The 23,036-nt window shown below is 51.2% G+C and overlaps 1 protein-coding gene across 1 annotated transcript in view; it reads left to right on the plus strand.

The window, feature by feature from the left end:
- SMAD6 (SMAD family member 6) overlaps window positions 1–23,036 on the plus strand; it is an 81,430-nt gene that overhangs the window by 41,540 nt on the left and 16,854 nt on the right. The gene's annotated exons all lie outside the window — the stretch shown is intronic.

Below are 23,036 nucleotides of genomic sequence, written 5' to 3' on the forward strand. Positions count from 1 at the left end.
GCGGCCTCTGGGTTGGCATGGAGTCAGTTTCTGCATCTGCAAAATGGGTATATACCTGAAAAAGCTTTTGCGAATGTGAATGAGATCATGTGTGCCCACACGGGTGCAGGTGTAATCCTCCTAGGTATCATCACCACTGATGCCCTCATTATACAGAAAAGAGGCTCTCAAAGACATTACATGGCTTGTTCAGCCAGCCAGTTAGCGAAGGGGCTGGGCCCAAACCCTACCTCAATAGCATTTCCTCTTTCATTTTTTTTTTAAGGTAATACATGATTCATGCAGATCATTTAGAAAACAAGAAAAGCACAAAGGAAAATCAAATTACCCTTAAATCACCCTAAAATAAAATAGTAATTATTATTAAAATTATCTGGATGTTATTTTTCATGTCATCCTCTTTTTTAGCAAAATATGGGAAGTAGAAATGGTCTCCATGTAGCCAAATGAAAAAGTTCATACAGCTGTTTTGTAGCTCTTTTCTCTTAGCAATACTGAAGCCATGTCCTCAGTTCAACACATAGTCTGATTTTTCATGGCTGCTTAGTATTCCATGTCATGGTTGTGCCGGATTTTCTTAACCAATCCCCCAGGGCTAGATATTTAGGTTGTTGCCGTGACTTTGAAAAAAAAAAAAAAAACCTATCATAAAATCATAAAACATGGCCACTTGGCGAGCATCGTATGTCTTTGTGCACGTCACTGGTGATTTCCTTAGAATATGTTCTTAGAAGTGGGATTGCCAGGTCAAAGGCTACACACATCTAAGGTCAGAGTGCCCTCCGGAAAGGCCGTGTCCGTTTTCTCTCAGCAGCGCTAGAGGAGAGGGCCCGGATCCTGTAACTCACAACCCTTTTCTATTTCCAAACCACGAGCCCAGAAAGAGTCGAAAAAAACAAAAACCATGGCTCTGGGAGCGACTTCCTGCCAGAGGAAGGGAGGCATTTGGCAAATAGTCTACTCCCAGTTTTTGAGCGAATGCTGTGTGGCCCGCATCGGGCCAGGCCATCTGGAACAGACTGAAGAGTAGAGACCAGGTCTGTGTCCTCAGCTGGCTTCCATGTGCCTCGAGGGGGAGGACAATGCATGTCGGGACACCTGACAAACACCTTAAAGACCACTGGGTCCAGGTCCAGGCTGAGGGTGGGGCCATGGCCACCACGTCCACTCCATCCACCTCCATCCCTGTCACCTGCTCAGGGCCACGCAGACTAGATGTGCAATGAATATCTGTTGAACAGCAAAAAGCAGTGTGCTACCCACAGAAGATGACTGTGAACTCCTTGAAGTAAGGTTTGAGTCTTGTTCATGACTGGCTACACTCCCGAAGCCTAGAACCTCATCATTGTCATAAATACTGGCCAAGTGAACAAAGGCTCTATGGGACCGGAGAATCCAAGAAGGTTGGTGGAGTGGTCTGGATCCCAGCAGGAAAGTGGGATGAGCCAGCTTGCTGCCCAGAGCCCTCACCGTCAGCCCGTCTAGTAGGTGCCAGGAAGCACTGGGTGGAGAGTCTGGGCCTGATTTCATGTCCCCCGCTCCTATGGGACCTGGGCAATGGCCTCACTGAGCCTCAGTTTTCTTAAGGGATTAGACTTTGTTTTTGGGGGCTCCCTTCTGGTTCTTGCCAAGAATCCGGGTGCCTGTGGTCAAGATGGGGGCTGAGAGAGGGTTGGTTGGCAGAATTTGGCCCTACACGTCCAACCCACGACCAGGTGACCTCTGGCCAGAGGATAACTGCTTTCCAGCCCGGAACCCTGCCCTCCCCAAAACCTCTAAGCAGAACCCTCCTAGGTGGCTGGTGGCACCCCCAGGAGTTATGGAAATAAGGTGACCCAGCTCTGGCTGCCTCTCTGTTTTGAATAAGGTTGTGGATTGTTTATTTGAGAGAAGAGGGGCCCCAGCCACACATCCTGCTTTTAAAATCTGGAGCTCTGGTCGAGCCCTCTAAGCCTTGAGCCCCATACCCGCTCCCTTCCCCCAGGCCCCTCTTTCACAGCGCCCCCACCCCAGCTGGCATACCTTCTGCCCCTACCCTGCTTCCTGGGCCGGCTTTTAATAGCTCTCAGTGGCCTTCTCCCTCCTGTTCCCGTAAACGCCCCTTCCCCACAGGCCCAGGGGAAAAGACCTTCCTACTCCTGGAGGACACTTTCACTTTGGCAAAAACACGCGTCTTAGACTTTTCCTGGTATTTCGGTGATCTGAGTACTGAATCTACTTTGTTGACGAGGACACCAAGTGTCAGAAAAGTGCTGCTGCTTGTTCAGGGTATGTAGGACTGCAGTGGCCTGGCATAAGACTCAGAGTTAGGCTCCAGCCCAAACTCTGCTTCCGGCTTGCTGTGTGACCTTGGACAAGTCCCTTTCCCTCTCTGGGCCTCAGCAGGCTCACCCACAGAGTGAACAGGTGGGTGGTAGATGCTCTTTGAGTTCCTTCCACCTCTCTTTCTCTGTCTTCATGAGGACCACACCGTGTCAAGTGAGGAGGCCACCTGCCATTTCTCCGTTTTCTCCTGAAGCCCTGTGGTACCCCCACCCCTCCCTTGTCCCCACTGCCCACAGCCAGTTGAGAGTCAGAGACAAAGCCCTGCTGCAGGCAGAAAGTGTGGCCAGTGGGGATGTGTGCTAGGGCCTGGCTGGCAGTCCCTGATAAGAGGCCGAGGCTCCCCGAGAATCAGTGCTGGGGGTGGAGGGCACGGAGCGGGCTGGCACTGGGCTCACCAGCCTCTCTGTCCATCCCTCCTGGGGCCTCCCCAAGCCCTCAGATACAGGTGAGGGAAGGTTTCTTGATAAATGCTAGATTTGCTGAAAGGCACACAGCAGCCGTGCAGCTTCAGTGACTCTTGCCCTATTAATTCTTTGTGAACTGGGGGTTTCCTGGCCCCAGCAAAGCTGGAGCCCTCAAAAGGCTGCCCGACCTGTAGGCTCTCCTCCTCTCTCATGTGGGGCATGTGGGGCATGTGGGCTGGGACGTGCGGTTTAAAGTCTGGAAGTTAAAGGTCTCCCTCCCCTGCGAGCCAGCTCTTTGTTCCACATCCTCAAGGACCCTGACTTCAGCCTATTGTTCCCCCTGCTGACACAGAGGCTCCAAGTTCCTCTCTGGGTTTGCACTAGGGTGGGGCGGGGGTCCTGCTGTTGGTGGTGGGGGCTGGGGAATCTGGGCATATCTGCTCATTAAAAGTCACTGGCACGTTCAGAGAAAAATACTGTTTTGAGACACCCTCTTGCGTGTGGGAGGCTGAGACAGTGACTGCTGAGGTTTGGGTATTCTGAGTTTTGTCAAGCTGAGGCCTGGCCACTTCTGGCTGTGGCTGATTTTGTGTCCTTGGTGGACGTGGTAATCAAACTGCTCAGCTGACCAGGCAGGGCGAGGTTGGATTTGACAGCAGGTGGCGGAGGTAGTGCAGAGGGCTCGCTTCTGGACTGGAACTTACAGTGGCCCACAAGTGAATCCAGCAAGTCCCCCCCCTCCATGGGATTCCCAGACCCTTCAACTCAGAGTTGACCGTGGGGGAAGAACTGAATCCCCCAGAGTTGGGGGCGTGATCCAGGGCTCCAAAGGGTTTATTGTGTTTTGCAGTATTAATAAGAGAAGAGTATGTTTGAGTGGTTTTCTGGGGTACTGTGCTTTTCGTCATTTAGTATGTCAGTTCTTGCTATGATAGCACTAATGCATACAATTCTTTCTGGCTTGATTTTCATTTTACAAACATAATCCAACTAATCTAATTGATCCAATTTATCTTCCCTGAGAGGATCCAGCCAGAAGGACAGAAATTCTTGTGACAAGTGGGGACAACGAGGCGTGGCCAGAGGTTGCATGGTTTGTCAAGTTTGCACGGCCAGGCCAGCGGGGTGGGGCGTGGATGGGCCATGGGCCTCTGGCTGCCAAGGCCTGGCCTTCCCCCCGTGCCTGCCCTTCTCCATGAGCGCCTTACCTGCTGGTGCTAAGGAGCCTGGCCTTGACTCGGACCCCCTTCGTCAGCAGGAGGCTCTGGCCAGACACTGCTTCCCTGTGTGGAGCTAAGCCTGCTCCTCCCGGCGGCTCTTCGCGGCCCTCGCCCTCTTCTGGGTGTTCCCTCGACGGTGTCGGGGCGTCATGGTCGGGAGGGTGGGAGATGCTGATCGCAGAGCCTGCCTGGCATTAGCACCACCCCTCTGCCTGCTGGCATTGCTGCTTCTCACCGAAGCTGATTCACAGGGAGTTTTTAATACCAGGTTAGCCTTCCTCTGACACCGACTCCAAGTTTCCCCCCAGTCATACCTACCTAGGATAATTGGAACATGAGAAGCGTTAATTTGATAGAGGTTGAACCAGACACCTGCCTTAGAATGCAGGGCCAATTCGAGTGACTTGGGGATTACTGGACATCAGGTATTCACTTCTGCTCCGGCCACCATTTCCTCAGGACTGACTGCAGCCATCTGTCCCACGTGGGAACCCTTAATCCCTCCCATTCTCGCCCCTGCAGAGATGGCCTGAAGTCTTCCCTAAGAGCCCTTTGCACCCCACTTTTCCTTCCCCAGCACACGGCCACCCCCATGCCCTAACTTGCCCCATTGTAGCCAGACCCCTCCTTCCAATCATGAGCCTCCCTGGGCTCCATAAATCACCCTAAGAGCACATTCCTTGGGGGATTTGTAAAATAATCAAAATATTTGGGGAAAAGACCTTAAGATTACTTATGGCTATTAGTGGGATCCATATATTTTGGCACCAAGCATGGCTTAATTGAAAAAATATGTGTGCTTGGTGATTTCTTTCTTCCCTTTTTTTAAATAAGGAGTAGGCCCAGAGAGAAGACTGGTTAGGCAAAAAAATAGGGAGGAATTCAATATCAAAAGAGTTTGTGTGGAGGAGCTGTTTACAGAATCGTGGAAAATATAATGCTAAATGGAAAGTAAGCCTGCCTATATAAGTCCAGGATTATTAATAGGGCCTGGTTACCGTGCACATAATGAAGCTTTTAAGAGACCTGGGACAACTTTCCCCTTTGCAAAACAAGTTTCCTTCAAATAGCACCATTCACGCAGCAAAGGGCATTGGGTTACAACAATAAATAAAAATGAACAGTGCCCTGAGAAATTCAAGGAATGCACAAACGTTTCAGTGATTTAGTATGAGAAAACACTATTTAAACATTTAATTGAATTGCATACTTTCATCTTTAAAACGTTAGCGTTTGAACTGCCACCTGAATCTCCCTCTCTTCACTTCATTAGATTGCAAGGCCCTTTCAGGGGAGGGAGCTGCTATTCTCCTGTCCTTCCCCAGGCTGTTCCCCTTCCCTGCTGTTCCTTAACTTGCTTTTTTGCCCAAGACTATCAGGAAAAGGAGACTCGACTGGAGTTTCCTTTTAAAGCTATAGGGAGAGACTTAGAGGGGATGTGTTTTTCAAAATATTTAATTTGTCAGGACTTGATGTGAGCTGTGGATTCCTGGGTCAGTCACCACCCTCGCCGAGACTCAGTTTCTCCTCTGTTAAATCAGGAATTCAGGTTAGAACCCCGGGAGAACTTTGTCAACAGTACACGTGCCCAGTGCCCAGTCTAATTCAGTCAGTTGCCCAGGAGCTTCTGTCGTGCCTTCTTGGTTAAAAATTACTGGAGTGGGTTGGGTGTGGTGGCTCATACCTGTAATCCCAGCACTTTGGGAGACTGAGGTGGGCCAATCATGAGGCCAAGAGTTCGAGACCAGCCTGGCCAATATGGTGAAACCCCATCGTTTCTACTAAAAATACAAAAATTAGCCGGGCATGGTGGTGGGTGCCTATAATCCCAGCTTCTCAGGAGGCTGAGGCAGAAGAATCGCTTGAACCTGAGAGGCGGAGGCCTCTGTGAGGCGAGATCATGCCATTGCACTCCAGCCTGGACAACAAGAACAGAACTCCATCTCAAAAAAAAAAAGCAAAACAGAAACAAAAATTAGCTGGGCATGTTGGCCTGCCCCTACTCAGGAGGCTGAGATGGCGGCAGAGTGGAGCCCAGGGGGTTGGAGGCTGCAGTGAGATATGATAGCTCCGCTGTACTCCAGCCTGGGTGACGGAGATCCTATCTCAAAACAACCAAAAAATGTACTGGAGTGGAAACTCCACAGGGCCCTTGCAGGTCTAGGAAACTAGGGGGCAGAGACACAGTGATCACTGGGCACTCCCGGTGCCCGGTGAGCTCAGTGCATGGTGGAAGGTGACTGGCCGAATCCTCCTGGGCCTAGGGACTCCGTGATCCTAATCTTGGCTGATACCTGCCCAAGGAGGCCTGACCCCTGTGGCACCCCCTTCTGTATGCTGGAATCAAGCATTATGCGTGGACAGTTGTTCAAAGTTGCTGGGACAGTGGAGCCTACTGACAGATTGGATTGGGCTCTAAAGAGGGAAAGGGAAGATCAGGTGTCCTCAGCACGTTTTCCAGCCTTGGCGAGGATTTGTCCTTCGAGCTTCATGTGTACACATGGGAAGCACACACAGCCCTCACAGACACATTCTTTCCTCAGAGATTAACCAGTGGCCCTGTATTGATTGCCGGCTTACCCTGTGGGCTGCCGTGGGGGACGCAGGGAGGCTTATTTGCAACCCTGCCCTGGAATGGCTTGAAATCTGTTTTTATAGGCAGCAGAGCAATGTGACCTTGGGCCAGTCACCGCTGAGTAAGACAGAGACATCAAATCTAGATGCCTAGGAAAGCCCCCTTGGTACCAAACCCCTTTTTCTTTGTGGGTATCTTCATAAACTGTTGCATATCTTAGCTCCCAGTTAGGCTGGGGGTACCTTGAGGACAAGGGCAAGTGTCCTGTATTTTCAGAAGATAGGGACATTCCGTGTGGCCAGTGAATGCTCATTGAATGACTCATCCAATTCATTTTGCCCCGTTTAAGGGAACCTCCTCTGAGCCCAGCCCCGGTGCTCAGTGTGGGGTACAAAGCAGATAGGACCTAAGCCTTGTTCTCACAGTGCTTCCCATCTTTCAGGGACTTGGGCTTGACTATGGTTTAATTTATTTGGTGCCAAGAGGTGGTTTTCTTAGTTTGAGTGTCCTGAGGAGCAGATCTCGCACCAAAAATGCGAGCGCACAGTTTATCGAGGCAGGGGGGTTTACCCAGGAAACAGCAGCTAGGAGAATGCTGGGAAGGGAAGAGAAGGGGCTAGTGCAGGCAGCATTACCAAGCCAGCTGCTTCTGCGGGCAGCTGGAGCCGAATCCTGCTGGGAACTTAGGGAAGCAATGCAGAACTCACCCCAGCTATCCTCTCTGAGGGCCAAGGGAGCTGGGGTATTAACCCACCACTCCTGGCGCATCTGTTCCTGGCACTTCCCAGCACTCAGGCAGAACAAGGCCCTTGCAGGCAGGGTGGGTCCTAGAACAAAAGCAGGTGTTGGCATTTGCGTGGAGTTGGTGGGGGCCAAGGGGATGTGAGCAGAGCACCGCAGAAGTGTCTGCTGGGCCTCCACGTGCCAGACCGAGAGTAACCCAGACTCCCCCATCCCCCACACTGGTCTCCTAGAGGAGTAGTTTGTTCTAAGGAAAGGGGCACCCAGCAAGCCCCTGCCCTTTGGAAAACAAATACCGAGAAGGCCCTGTGCCTGAGGTTCTCTGGGTAAAAGCAATTTGCAAAATGCTGAGTCTTATTCTGCAGGAAGTCAGAGGGTGATGGTGGTGATCATCTTCGCTTAGAGGGCTCAGACCTAAAGCCTTTACCCCCTATTCCAGAGTCTGAAGGTGGGGCCAGTCCCAGCTTGGCCTCTTGGTAGCCAGTGGCCTTGGAGAAGCTGTTGAACCTACTTCCCCACCGATTGTGAGCCTTGAATGGTAGTCCATGAACAGTGCCTGGTGTGAGTGCATAGTGGATGCTCAGGACTATTCATTCTCTTTCCCTTCCCATCCTGGCCGATAGTGCATGTCCTCCCATGGCCCTCACATCAGGCTGTGAGATGGCAGGCTGGATGGGTCTATCATGGCCTCTTCCACAATGGGAAACTGAGGCCCATAGGAACTAAGACCCAAAGTCCTGGCCTCCTGAGTCCCTAGTCTACACTGCTTTCCTGACGTGATAGGCCCGTGTCAAGGTCAAAGCAAAGTGTGAAGCCAGTGGTGGGAGGAGGTGGCTGGCCATGCTCTGGCTATGGCCCTCACCCTGTCTTCGGTGGGTCATTGTGCCAGATGTTTGACTCACCAGAGCTTGGACGCCTGAGTTGTCCGCTCTGCGCCCCCCCACACCTGCATAGTGCCAGGCACAGAGCAGGATGTCAGAGCTGGAGGGACTTTGGCGATTGGCCAGACCAAACCTTTGTTTTGTTGAGAAGAGGAAACAGTCTCAGAGACACCAGTGACTTCTCCAAGTCACACGGTGACTTAGTGACGGCCAGGATTAGAGGGCCAGCCTGCCTTTCCTCCTACTCCTTCCGTAGGAAGCTGCTATGTAAAGTATGTTTTATTGTAGTTGCTTATAAACATAATAAAAATCCCCTCGTTTAATGGCACCCCTTCTTTTTCAGGCAGTTAATAATCCAGCTTTTCAGTTGCTCCTCAAGGAAACCATTGAGGGAGGTTGAAAGAGCATTGCCCACTTTCAAGCTGGAGCCATTGAGGCCCAGATTTTGGCGGGGGCCAGTGCTGGCAGCTTTGCCTCTGTGAGGGCCCTCCCCACTTTCTGACAGACCACAGATCTTGCTGGAGAGTCTCAGGGGAGAGAGCCCTGGGCTCATGCTCAGAAGATTCAGGTTCAAGGCCAGGTCTGGCATTGGCTCTCTGTGTGACTTTGGAAGGTGTTTTGAGTTCTTCCACTAGGATAGATGGTCTTGGGTCACTCTACCAGCTCTTGCCTCTGCTCTCAAAATGCTCACAGTTTGATGGAAGCAGACTCATAATTTAAAAATACATGCCTAGGGCTAGGTACAGTGGCTCCCACCTTGAATCCCAGCACTTTGGGAGGCTGAGGTGGGAGGATGACTGAGGCTGGGAGTTCAAGACCAGACTGGGCAACATAGTGAGACCCTGTGTCTACAGAAAAATTTAAAAATTACCTGGGTGTGGTGGCACACACCTGCAACCCAGCTACTTAGGAGGCTGAAGTGGGGGGACTGCTTGAGCCCAGGAGTTCAAGGCTACAGTGAGCTATGACTGCGTCACTTCACTGCAGCCTGGCAGCAGAGTGAGTCCCCATCTCTTTTAAAAAAATTAAAAATTAAAAAAAAAATCCAGAAAGCTGTTATAAAGATCGGAACATTTTGCTGTAGGAACCCAGCAGAATTGCCTAGGTAAGTGTGGGAAGGCTTCACGGAGGAGGTGATGTTTAGAGCAGAGGACAGCAGGGCCATCCAGGGAGAAGGTGGAGGGGGACAGTCGTACCATTTGCCAAAGGCGGACATGTGCTGCATGCTTTCAGTGTGCTGTCTTACTGAATCCTTGTGACATATAATCCTTGGAAAGTTGTAATTGTGTGTTAATTGTTGCCATTGTGCAGGTGAAGCCGAAGGGCCCCAGAGAGGGGAGAAGGCTTGTTTGGGGCCTGGCAGCCCAGGTTTTAAAGCCCGTCTTCCTTCCTCTTCCCCGCAGCCTCCCAAGCATTCCCCACAAAGGCCCCTGAGGATTGATCAGAGCCTCCCAGCCCTTTTAGGATCTGGGATGTGGGAAAGGTGGTGGGTCCTGTAAGAGGGCGTGTCCAGGTAGGGGCCGGGACATCCCAGTGCCCATCCCACTGCCAGCAGCCCGTCACACCCCAGTCTGCCCTCCTGTCACCCCAGTCGCAGAGTTGTGGGCAGATATGAGTCCTTCTGCATCGGGCCATCTCCAAGAAGCCCCAGTGGCACCTCCTTGTTCCTGTAACACTCAGCACTGCTGCTCAAGGCCTCATATCTTCTCCTGATCCCTCCTCCTGCCTCAGCTCCCTTGGGTGGCCTTTTGTAAGGGTCTTATTTCTGGGCCTGAGTCCATTCTGCAGGTGGAGAAACCAAGGCTCTGAGAAGGAAAGTGGCTTACTTACAGTCGTACCGTAGTAGGGACTGGGCAGAGCTAGGAGTGACCCTTGTGGCTTCTAGCCCTCTCCCATGGCAGGAGGGCCAATGGGATCTAATACTGGCTCCCCACCTTGTACAACGCAGGCCTCCCTTCCTCAAAGATCCTCATTGAACTTGAAGAGGAAATTTATATTTTTTTTCTTCCTCTTCTTGCAGGACTTTATCACTCTTTTGGAGATTTAGGTCTGAGGCAGAGCCCCAAACAGGGAGCCAGGACTCCTCGGTCCCAGCTCAGGGGTGCCCCAGCAGGATGACTTGGGTTTCGTTTCTTTGCCAGCTTCCTGGCACTCCCTGCCCTCAGGGGCCCCAAAGGGCAGTGTACAGGGTGCCTGGGAGCTCAGGTTCATATGTCAGCTCTACATGAGTGGCACGTAGGTGGGTGGTGATGGGCTCATCTGCCCTGCTTTGCAGAAGTAAAAATCCCATCTCAGGATTGAGTTGAGAAGGTAAGTAAGTGCTCCATACATGGATGCTATGGCTACCTGGTCCTCGAAAACAAGGGCACATTTCTCATTCCTCCGGTCACTCCACCTGACTCGGTTGTATTCTCTGGACTTCTTCAACCTCTGCCACTCTCAATAAGTGGGCCGACCCCTCGCTTGTGCTCTCAGATTAAAGGCAGGGGTCAAGCTGAAATTTATACTTGCAGAAAGGTCAGACCTTTGCCTAGCTCCGGGTGTCACTGCCTGGGGAATGGGCAGGCTCTTCCTGTGCTCCAGAAAGACCGGACTGAGCTTTGCAGTATTCAGGGGTTCATACCTGCACCTTCTAAACAGCCTCCCCTGACCACCTTACACTTGCATGTGGATGCACACCGTCCACCCAGGCCCCTCGTGAAGCACAACCGGTGGTACCAGGCAGGAGCTCAGTGAGTGCATGTGCCCATTTTCTGTCCCTCAGCATTGATACTACGAGGTGGGTAGGATTCATTTATTCTTGTTTTCATACCATTTAGTGATTTCTCAGAGTGCCTTCTGTGCTGGGCTTTGCAGGGTTATGCAGAATGAGTGCCAACTAGCTGTTCAGCACAGAGTTGGGCATTTTACGTAGAGTGTCTCCCAGAGTCCTTATAGCTCTCCTGAGGATGAGATATGATAAATTATAACCCCATTTTACAGATGGATTCACTGAGGCTCAGAAGAAAGGCACATGTCAACTTTTAGCTCCCAACAGGGTGGGAGCTAAAAGTCCATTTAAGACAACAGTGAAAAGGACAGAATGAGGCTTTGTGGCTCCCAGCAGAGGTCGTGGTGCTAGGTAAGGGGGGGCTGTGTGGGCTGGGGGTACTGTGTGTCTCACCTCACCAAGCAGATAAGATTCCAGTAGGGGCTGAGGGATAGGTTGCTTTATTCTTACCTGTAATCCTCTCCTCTGCTGGTTATTTGCTGTGTGACGTTAGGCAAGCACCTCACCTTCTCTGGGCCTGTAAATTACTGCACACTCTCATGTTGTCCATTTTTGCTTTTTTCTGGAAACTGGCGGCAGATCAGTCGTGTGCAGAAAAAAAAAAGCTGTTTATTGGTTCCAGTGCTATCTTTATCCTTCAAGGCCTTCATAAGGGTTTGGGGGTGATGAGGAGGAGTCATGGCCTAGTACAAAGGGCCACTGCCATGTTGAAGAGTTACCACCGATTTGAGGATCAGGCAAAAATTTCTGTTTGTTCACGGAATGGTGCCAGGCAGGTTCTCATGGACTCACAGGCCCAGCCAGCATGATAGGCTGGCTTCGCATGGATCTTTTTAGATACGAGAGTTAACAGTAAGATTTTTTTTTTTTTTTCACTTTAGAAAAAAATTGTACTTTAAGTTCTGTGGTACACGTGCAGAATGTCGGGTTTGTTACATAGATGTAAATGTGCCATGGTGGTTTGCTGCATCCATCAACAGTAAGATTCTTTATGAGAGGAGAGGGGTGAATGTGTGTTCCATTGCTAAATAAGAAAGCTGATTTTTTAACAGCCAAGTAGATGATCCCTTCTGCTCAAGTTTCTTTTATGAGAAGCACAATCTAGGTATTGAACCATCCTTGAATGACACCCCGGGGACGGATGCAGGGAACCCTGGGTTTTAGCTGTGAGGGGAGAGGGTGCAGTGCTCAGTAGAGGATGTAGGGCAGGATCTTGAGTGTTAAAGGCTGTGCCCACAATTGCTTACAGGTCCATGAAATTGCTACTGCAGCCATCTGCTTACCTGGGCTTCAGGTGGAAGAGCCCCAAGCTTGTCCCTGGACTTTTGGGTCCTCTGGGTTTTACAAAGGGCTTTCCTGTTCTCCAGAGCAGTACCAGCACTGCTCCGCTGGTACTCCAGGGTCTTGGCAGTGGCTACTGTTGCCACCCCATTCCAGGGCTGAGGACCTGAGGCTCAGGGAGGGAGGAGCCTGCCCGAGGTGAGTAGCAGGGTCATCCCAGCAAGTGAAGGGAGCAGTCTCCTCCTCCTTGGGCTGAGCTGGGCTTGGCCCCTACCCCTGTATGGGGCTTCATGCCAGGGGAACCCACAGTGGGGTTAAACAGAAAGGCCTCCTGGAGGAAGGAAAAGATTCCCAGAGTTCTATGCTTCAAGCCATTTTGGTAAAAAAAAAAAAAAACCTAATTAGAGGTGACAATGGTGACTTTGTCTGTGTGTTCACTTTTTCCTCCTTCTTCCCCACACCTCCCCCTGTCCCTCATTTGTTGTATCCATGGGAAAACTAGGTAACATTATAATTACTGAAAATATTGTGGGTACGTGGAAGCTGGGAGTGGGGGGAGCCTGAGTGCAGGAGGCCCTTTAAAAAAATTTTTTTTTTAGATTTTATTTTATTTTTTTCCTTTCGTTTGGAAACGGAGCCCTTTGCAGTCATGCTGTCACAGTTAAAATAAGGTTTAAATTACAGGCCAGCCCGTGGCTTTTCCCCTTTCTTTCAGAATTTTTGCCAACTTGCAATTTACTTAATGAAATCCTGCTATTCCGTTTAACAGGGATATTTTTTGCAGATGTTGATTTAACTTAGCTTTGCAAAATATGTGAACTGTACCGTTTCTTTTCCTATTTTTAACGGTTTCAGGATTCTAGTTCAGCAGCTCCACTGGCGCTGCCATGCCAACAGTGGTGTTTACTCCCATCCCTTGAAAATATTTGTTTTCCATCGTTCTGTCTGCCCTCCCCTCCGTCCCACATACCCGCAAAGGGGAGGGTCCCATACACATGGCAGAATCTGCCAGTGGAGGTTGGACTGGTGGGGCCAGAAGGGATGCCAGAGTTTCCAGTAGGACACCAAATCCTCTTGGGTTTGAGGAAACCAAAGCCCAGTGTGGGGAATTAACTTGCCTAAAGTCACACAGTGAATTCGGGGCAGAGTGGTTTGCAGCATGAGCTGTGTCCCCTGCACAGAGATGAGGGGGGGCCGGTGGGAGATGCTACCCCTGTGGCTGTTTTGGCTGTTTCTCCTCCCTGGGAAGACTCCTTCCTCCTCCCCTGCAGGGAGCTTTGGGCCCGATGATCGTATGTTGGGAGGGACGTCCTGCCTCATGTCTCCCTGAGACGGTTGTGGGCAGCGGAAAAACTCCGACTGGGAGTCCCTGGGCTTAGGGTTAGCTATGGGGAGCTTCTGTTGCTGACTAGCTCTGTGTCCTGAGGACATTGCTTAATCTCCTCGAGCCTCAATTTCCCCATCTGTAGTGTAGGTGATAGTCCTCATCTCGCAGCAATGCCATAGGATCTAATAGAGGGGGCTGGGGCAAGACACAGCAAACACAGCAGATGTCCAGGGAACACTAAACATCCTCACCATCTGCCAACTCTGATACCCAGGGTGCAGAAGGAGGCATGGTGTGTAGCCCTGGCCTGCCTCTGAAGGAGTGAAGCTGATATCTAGGGGTGTCAGACATAGGAAGAAATGCCACTTTACTTTTGGCTTGGGGACCCCCTCCAGCCACCCTTTCTTTAAAGAGGAATCCCCCAGAATAAGGGGTTCATGTGGACTCAGGAGACAGTGGACACATTAGCCCCAGGGAGTGAGCAGAGGCCAGAGATGGTGTGGGCTGGCTGGAGGCAGAGCTGAACCCAGGCTCACTCTGGAGGGGCATCCAGTGGGACCCTCAGGCTGGGTCTCCCTGCTTCCCAGGCCGGGGGCTGCTCTGCCTTGATGCTGGCCCCTTCCTGCTGTTGTCCCGTAGTCTCTTGGAGGTCCTGCCTGGCTCTGACACTCTGGGGAGGGCTGAAGAGAATTCTGAAGGTGGGCCCCCCTCCTCCGGCAGAGGCACGAGGGCAGCAGTTCAGTGCCTGGAGGGCGTCTGGCCAGGGCTTCCCTGAGCACTGCATTCTGCTCACACAGCCTGAACGCCAGAATGTCCACCGAGCCTCGAAGGAAGTCCTGGCAGGAGAAGAGAGTGGCATGGAATGCGCTGGGCATCCTGGGCACCACAGTAGGCTCTGCAGACGTGGTGCTGGTGGCCTGACTAGGGGCAGCAGGGATAGCTCTCAGGCATATGCACCTGCCTCAGACAGCACTTTCCCGTGGCCACCAGCAGAGCCCAGAAGGGCGAGCTTCTTGTTGGTCTGATGGAGTGGGTGTGGGACCCTGCTTAAAGCAAACTCCACATTTAATCCATGGATAGAAAGTTATTGTCGTTGTGTGTCTATGGGTGGACACAATGGCAGGAAAGTGTGACTGGAACTTTTGCTGACCTGAGAATTAGTCACAGAAATCCTTGTACACTCATGATTCTTGGTTCTTGAAAACCCTTTTTTTTATTATTAATATGAAATATACATGATTATGCAAGTAGTGTGGTGATATTCTCTCTGTATAGAATTTAAATATACTGCTAAAGCAGAAGCCTCTCTTTCTTCCCCATCCCACTCTTTTCCTGAGATGGAGCTCCAAAGCTCAGCAGGATGGAAACTGCAACAAAACACGATAAATTCAAAAAACGAAGAACAGCATGGCAGGTCCAAATACTCATAAAAATAAATATGAATGTGTTAAAATAATCTATTAAAAGGTAAATGCTCTTGGGGCTGGGCACGGTGGCTCACGCCTGTAATCCCAGCACTTGGGAGGCCGAGGTGGGCGGATCACCTGAGGTCAGGAGTTCGAGACCAGCCTGACCAACATGGTGAAACCCCGTCTCTACTAAAAGTACAAAAATTAGCCAGACATGGTTGCAGGTGCCTGTAGTCCCAGCTGCTTGGGAGGCTGAGGCAGGAGAATCACTTGAGCTTGGGAGGCAGAAGTTGTAGTGAGCCAAGATTGTGCCTGGGCAAGAGTGAGACTCCATCTCCAAANAAAAAAAAAAAAAAAAAAAAAAAAGCTAAATGCTCTCAGATTTTGTTTTTATACACCCAGCTACATGCTAATCTAGAAGAGACACACCTTAACAAAATTATGGAGAAAGGTTGAAACTAAAGGGAAAGGGGAGAAGACTTACTAGTCAATGCTAAAGAAAAAGAAGGCAAGAGGAGCAATATTAATATGAAGTAATAAAATTCCAGGCAAAAAAGCAGGAACTGAGAGGCATATTCTACAGAGTTCAGAGCAAACTTCTTCTGTAAAAAAGATAGTAAACATTTTAGGCTTTGCAGGCCACGCAGTCTCTGTTGCAAAAGTTCAGCTCTGCCACTGCAGCCCGAGAGCATCTGTAGGTAATACATAAAACAGTGAGTATGCCTACGTTCCAACAGAAGTCGATAAAAACAGCTGGCAGGCCAAATTTCTCTTTTGTGGATTCCTTATTTATATAGAAACCAAAACGATCTATAAGGTATAGTAATCAAGTATGTTTGTACACCTGACAACGTATCTTTGAAATACTGAAATCAAAAATGGACAGAAACAAGAGAATTCGATAAACCCCCAGAAAAGTGGGGCTTTATAATCATGCTTTCAGAAGTGGACAGACCTAGTGGACAGAGAGAGAGAGAGAGAGAGAGAGAGAAATATTCATGAACAACACAGTAAACTTTTTTTGTTCAATGGCTTTTGGGGTACAAGTAGTTTTTGGTTACGTGGATGAACCAGTTTCAGTGGTGAATTCTGAGATTTTAGTACACCTGTCACCTGAGCAGTGTACACTGTACCCAATATGTAGTAACCCTCCTCCCATCCTCCCTGCTACCCCCAAGTTCCCAAAGTCCATTATATCACTCTGTATGTCTTTGCATCCTCAGAGCTTAGCTCCTACTTGTAAGTGAGAACATACCGTGTTTGGATATCCATTCCTGAGTTACTTCACTTAGAATAATGGACTCCAGCTCCATCCAAGTTGCTCTAAAGGACATTATTTCGTTCCTTTTTATGGCTGGATAGTATTCCAAATACCACATTTTCTTTATCCACTCATTGATTGATGGGCACTTAGCTTGGTTCTGTATCTCTGCAATTGTGAACTGCATGCAGCACAGTGAATTTGATGATGAACATATGCATGTGTTTGTAGATGCTTGTCCCACTGTACTTTGCTGGATATTCATTCACTCTTTCTTTCTTTTTTTCTTTTTCTTTTTTTGAGATGGAGTCTTGCTCTGTTGCCCGGGCTGGAGTGCAGTGGTGCAATCTTGGCTCATTGTAGCCTCCACCTCCTGGGTTCAAGCGATTCTCCTGCCTCAGCTTCCTGAGTAGCTGGGATGACAGGCGTGTGCCACAACATCCCGCTAATTTTTTGTGTTTTTAGTACAGTCGGGGTTTTACCATGTTGGCCAGGCTGGTCTCAAACTCCTGACCTTGTGATCCACCCTCCTAGGCCTCCCAAAGTACTGGGATTACAGGCGTGAGTCACTGTGCCTGGCCCACTGCTTTTATTTTTTTAAACTGAAGTGGTCTGTCTTACTCCGAATAGGCTTCACAAATAAAGACCAGGAACAGAAGCTCGGAACGTTCGGTGCTTTGTACGGTCCTAAAGTTTGTTCTCGTGGAATACACCTGTCTTCTAGTATTATGCGCATCCACTTGTCAGCACCAGGTGGGATCCAGAGCTCCAGAGGCAGTGTGAGCAGGGCCCCTGCCCTCTGTTGGGGTGTGCATACCTGAACCTGGGAACTGGTTGGGTCCTGGCTCTCCTTGCTCAACACCTTGCCATCCCTGTGCCCACAACACAGGTGCTTATCCTGGCCAGATAATCAGGGCCTTGCGTGGTCTGTTCTTCACTAGCCCTTATGAGGTTCTGCAGTCTGGTCCATTCTGGCCTTGTCTTCTGCCTGTGTGCCTCTGCCCATGCCATTCCCTACACTTGGAATGCCACTTTTCCTCCCCATCCCTCCCACCATCCCCGCCACTGCGCTCAGCCTTCAAATCCCTGATTGTTAACCTTCCTTTCTAGATGGATGTGATGTCTCTCTGTTCCTTGCCTTGCTGCCCTCATTTATAATACTGTTTTGTGGTCACGCCCTTTCTTCCTGTTGGACTTGGAGCTTTGCTGGCAGACATGTGTCTCGGTCTCCTGGTGCCCCATGCAGAGCAGTGCCCGTCATGGGTGCTAGGCACTGCCTTTTGAATTCAGAGAAGGGAAAGAAGGCAGCTTTGGGGGAAGACTCTGCATGCCAGAGCAGAAGTCAACACTGGATGTTTGTGAATCCTGCATCACCGGTGACTTTGAAAATTGAGAACATCTATGTTGCAGGGTTGTTGTGAGAACTAGGGCATGCTTGGCACATGACAGGCTTGAAGGACTTGTCAGCGATTAATACTTCAGCCCCCTGCCAATGATTCATCCTCATGGCCGCTCCTGGTCTTATGTACCTGAGGCCCAGAGAGGCTGAGGCATTCATCCCAGACAAACAGCTAGGAAGTGGCAGAGCTAGGGTTTGAACTGTGGGCCTTGACTCCAAATCCCACAGGGAGGTGCGCACCATCCCAAGGGCCTGTCCTCAAACACACCCAGACGTACTCATCAGGGCCATCCGCGACGGCTCCAGAGTGTCGTCTTCCCCGCCAGTCTCCCAGGCTTGGCACTGGGACCAACCATGTCCATCTCATGCTGCGAAGTGAACTTGGCTTGGTCTCCTTCCTGCCCCTGTCATCCCTCCCTGGAGGAAGCCAGTGCCCTCCCCACCGTGCCAGGCCGTTGAACCCTCCTCTCGAGAGATCACGACATATCAAAAGGGGCCTCCTAAGTCTTGTTAAAAACATAGATTCCTGGGCTCCACCCAGGACCCATGAATCAGAATCTCCAGGGGCGGGGCCTGGGAATCTGGACACCAGGGCAGGAGAAACGCTGCCTCTTTTAACCCTTTTATTTTTCAGTCGAAGAAGCTGGAACTCAGAGTGGCGTCTGCATGGCCATGAGGCCCAGTGAGGCTGGGAGCCGGGAAAACCCCTCTCTGGGCTCTTACCTGGTCTGTGGCTTCTGTCACTTCCTAGCACTGTCCCCGCCCCTCCTGCCTCACCCTCAGCCTCAGGATCTCTAGCAGCCCCACACAATGCAAGGGGTTGTGAACGGGTGTGCAGAGACTTTCTGGAAACCAGGCTCTGCTCTCAGACTTCCTGTGTCTTACAATGTTATCTTCAGAATAGGAAACTTTGCCCCATTTTTGCAACACACATCCTTTGCCTGAGAGTCGGTGGTGGTGCTGGCCAGCCGGGGCGGGTCACTTCTCAGGCACAGGCGGGGAGCTGTTCCGACAGCAGTGCGAGGAAGGACTCTCTCCCTTCTACCCACAAGAACAAATAAACAGACCATTTTGCAAAAATAATTCATGTTGGCTGGACTCACCAGGGTTATTTGTCTCCGTTCCTTGGGCCTGGTGGTATCTAGGACGGGGGCCCTTCCTCGGAGGCGGCAGCCCTAGCTGGAAGGCCCTACCCTCCTGGATGACCTTGGATGAGTGATCTCTGCTCTCTGAGCCTTAGTTCCCTCCTCTGTAAGGGGAGGAGGTCAGGCCCAATGATCTCCAGCCGACATTCCCAAGGAATGCTTTAGATTCCCCTGGCTTCCTCCAGGTTTCTTTGAAATACGCACGCCGTTGCTGCTGGACAGTGCATTCCACAGCACCCTGTACTTTTCAGAGCTTCTGCCAACCCAAGGGTGGCATGCCCGCCTCACCCCGTGACAGTCACATCGCCCACTGGGGTAATGTGCGGATGCCTCAGACACCAGAGTCCATTTTGAACTGGGAGAAGGAAGTGATGCTGAGAACTCCCAGGCGGGGATGTCTCCAGGCTTGCAGTCAGCGCAGTCCTGGGCGACTGCTCACCTCCTGCAGGCCAGCAGCAAAGAATGTTTGTGTTCTTCTTCCAGTCTGAGGGAGGGCTATTTCCATGTGAGAGAAAAAAATAACGCGTGTATCGCCCACTAAAGAAACTTGGAACTGACCAGCAGGAAGGAATGATGTTTACAGAAACAAATTTCCTTGATTTCCTTGGACTCCCACGTTATTTTCTTCCCTCTCCACCTCCAGTCCTCCCTGGCCACAACATCCATCGTTCCTCCCGTGTGCCTGCCTGGGTGCATCCTTGCACACAGTGGGCGCTTAGCAAGCGGGTGAGAGGGGTCCAGTCTCCCAAGGAAACGCCTCTCTGGCACCTCAGTGGCACTTCTGCTGGCTGAAGCTCAAACCCACAATGAAGGGTTCTTGAAAACATCCTACCCGCTCTTTCCCCTCAGGGAATTTGCTTCCAGGGTTTCTGGATGGAGCTCTCTGTGTTCAAGGCCTGGGCAGCCCTCTGTGTGTGTGTGGGGGGGGGGGGGGGGGGGCAGGAGCACTCTCTGGAGTGGGGCTTTGGGGGAGGTAGAGGTGGTCAGACTCCAACAAGGACCTGCTGGGAAGTGACTCTGTGGGTCTGCCAGTTTTAGAGTAAATGCCATGAGGGCAAAGAGGGCTGAACCTGGTGGATGCTCAGATTCCAGACATACAGACGAAGAATCCTTCCGACCAAACTGTACCGTTGATGAAGGGTCAGCTTCAGAACCCCTGGTGTCTGTGGCAGATTGGGTGGCAGGGTGCATGCCCAGTGCCAAGCCCCAACCGCAGTGTTTTTGTTGGTCTTACCTGATAGCAATTTTTGAAGCCCAAGGGAAAGATGCAGAGGAGTTGGTAGAGGGAGAGAGAAAAAGGAGTGCACCAATACACCTGGCTTCCCTGTTCCAAAGGAGGCATTTCCCCAAAGGACACAGCAGGGAGATCCCTGCCAGCCTTGGGATCCCCTTCTGAGGTGCTTCCTTTACCCAGTGGGTGCGGTCAGGGTCTTGTTGAGCCAGAAGCTGTCCAAAGTGCCCTCAAGGCAAGCAGCAGCAGGGCCCCCTTGCACGGGGGGCTTGGTGAGCCCTGCCGAGCGCCTCCAGAACTAGGAGACGGAAGGTGGAGGGGAGAAGAGCACTCTTCCAGCCTGGTGGCCAGGCCTGACTCCCTGCGCAAGGTCAGCGTGCCACTTGGAGGGGCTCTGCAGTCCTCAGGGGTTCTCAGGCCAGTGGGCCGTAGGGTAGCACCAGGACAGGGGCACCCTGGGGAGACTGGCGGCTCTGGGTCTCCCTGGCATGGCTTCAGCCCCCACGTGCCCAGAGACACAGGCGGTTGCTCCTGACTCGGTGCCCTTGGGGACCGGCCCGGCCGGAACCTGCCATTCTCCCGTCAGTGCCGCCTCCCTGACTTGGCAGGGCAGTCTCCTGGAGCTGGAGCGGCCCTCGGTATTTCCAGCTTGGCCCCCTGCCCACCTCTATGGGGCCTTGCAGTCTGTCCCTCTTGGGCCAGGACCAACGCACCCTCTCCACTCGATGGCTTCACCACCTCGCCCAGGGCCTCTTCCTGCCAGTCCATACTCCCCAGCCTATCTAGGGCCCCCACCCCATCTTCGTTACTATTACTGTCCCTTCCAGGGTTGGAAATGCTGCTTCCTCCCAAGGAGGGAACCTGGGGCCCAGCTAACGGGAAAATCACCAAGGAGGCCACAAACGTGGGCTGTCCTTGGTTCACCTACTGCAGTTGACGCCTGAGGGGTTTCCACTCAGGGGTGGGGCCCCACCCTGCCCAGTTGGAAATGCCTGTGTTGGCAAGGTCCCCTGGCCAGACGCCCTAGGAAACACTGCTTCTTGAAGATGGGCATGGAGATAACTGGGTGGCATGTTGGCATGCCAGAGCCAAGGGCTGCCTGCCGCTCCTTCCCAGGCGGCCCTGAGTACCAGAGCATGGCTGGGGAGCCTCAGCTATCCACGGGACTTCCTTTCAAGATACACAGAGCAAGAACACTGACAGCTCAGGGGCTCCTCACCAATTCAGGCTGATTGCGTGGTGGGCAGTGGGAAAGGTTACTGTCTAAGAAACCAGGTTTTGTGATTTCCAAATACCGTAGACTGTGATACTCGATAATATTTCCTGTTAGAGGTCATGCAGAGATCTGCTTTCGAGAACAGATAAGAGCAATTTGTAATTGGTATGCCAGTTGTTTATACAGTGCTCATAGGATAAACAGTTCTCCTGAACCTTATTTATATTTTGCATTTGTTTATCAAAACTTTTTTTTTTTTTTTTAACTTCGACCCAGCTGCTTTCGGTATTATTACAGACTCTGGATTTACGAGTCCTAATGAATGGTACTTTATTGTATGTGCACAGTGATTTATCTTGGTGGGATTCGTCCTTTATCCGAAAGCCTCAGTATTTAGGAAAGGGAAGCCAAGAGACAAAAGCGTCCCTTCCTCCCTAGAGTATGTGAAGACATGGGGCCAAGTCATCTGTCTTATCACATCAAAAGCAGATATAACATGGAAGGCAGAAAACATGAGATTGAAAGACCTTTCCTAGACTGTGTATCCGAAGGTGCTGGGTCCGTGGAGCTCACAGTTGACAGTTCGGTGGATACTGTGGGTGAGGATGACATACTGTAAGCTGTGCATGGGTCCAGAGGAGGGAGAGGACCAGAAGGAGACTAGGACACTGGATGGCAGTGACCACATAAGTGTTTGTCCTTGCTACGGTAGGTTGCCTCTGTCATTGTCCTTCTGTGATCTCACGGCTTCATTCTGTCTTCCATCCAGCTAGCAACAAAGGTTCAGCATTGCTGCTGACATCAAGTGCCCATTCTAACTTGTCACTTAAAGGAGGGAAAGCGCTTTATTACTTTTAGCAATTAAGGACACTGTGCTCAGATTTCACCCCAGGGTTTCACTGCCACAGGGCTCCATCTCACACCAGGGTTGGCCCCTTTGTGTCTCGGGTGCTTGTCCATGCAAAGGCCTCCTGAAAACTTGACCCAACAAAGAGGGGTCATACTTCTATCCTCTCCCTCACTATCTCTGAAGATGCTTGAATGACTTTAATAAGGCTGAGTCGTAGCCCTCACCCACGCTGTCCCCTCTACCCCAGCCGCTTGGCACTTTCCTTCATCCAGCGAAGAGACAGTGAGTGGAGAAGGGGAGAGGCAGCCCCTGCTCTGGCCCAGCCTCAGGACTGCTGCTTAAGTCTTGGCGTCTCCCTTTCTGGCTAGTGAGAATTACCAGTGGGGAGGGCTTGCTGATTTCGCTGATATCTGCTTCCTACACACAGACCACAGCCTTACTCAGTGGGGGGACATCTCCCCATTTCTTTGTTCCTTTTTTTGTTTGTTTGTCTTTGAAATGGAGTCTCACTCTGTCGCCCAGGATGGAGTGCAATGGCACAATCTGGGCTCACTGCAACCTCCGCCTCCCGGGTTCAAGCAATTCTCCTGCCTCAGCCTCCTGAGTAGCTGGGATTACAGGCGCCCACCACTACACCCTGCTAATTTTTGTATTTTTAGTAGAGACGGGGTTTTACCATGTTGGTCAGGCTGGTCTTAAACTCCCGACCTCAGGTGATCTGCCCACCTCGGCCTCCCAGAGTGCTGGGATTATGGGCGTGAACCACTGCGCCCAGCCCATCTCCCCATTTCACAGACAAGAGAAACCAAGGTGCATGGCGGCTTTATGATGATGGGGGCATGCAGGTTGGGTTGGTGCTATGGGATGGGGCTGGATAGGGTGACTTCTGGGTTTTCTGCTGTTATTTTTAACTCTGGTTTTAGACGTCCTTGCTTGCAGCAGTGGCCACAAGACAGGGCTGGGATGTTGTGAGACGCTTGATGTAACTCAAAAGGCCCGGC

This window comes from Cebus imitator, unplaced genomic scaffold (assembly GCF_001604975.1).
Source record: "Cebus imitator isolate Cc_AM_T3 unplaced genomic scaffold, Cebus_imitator-1.0 Scaffold248, whole genome shotgun sequence".
NCBI lineage: Eukaryota > Metazoa > Chordata > Mammalia > Primates > Cebidae > Cebus > Cebus imitator.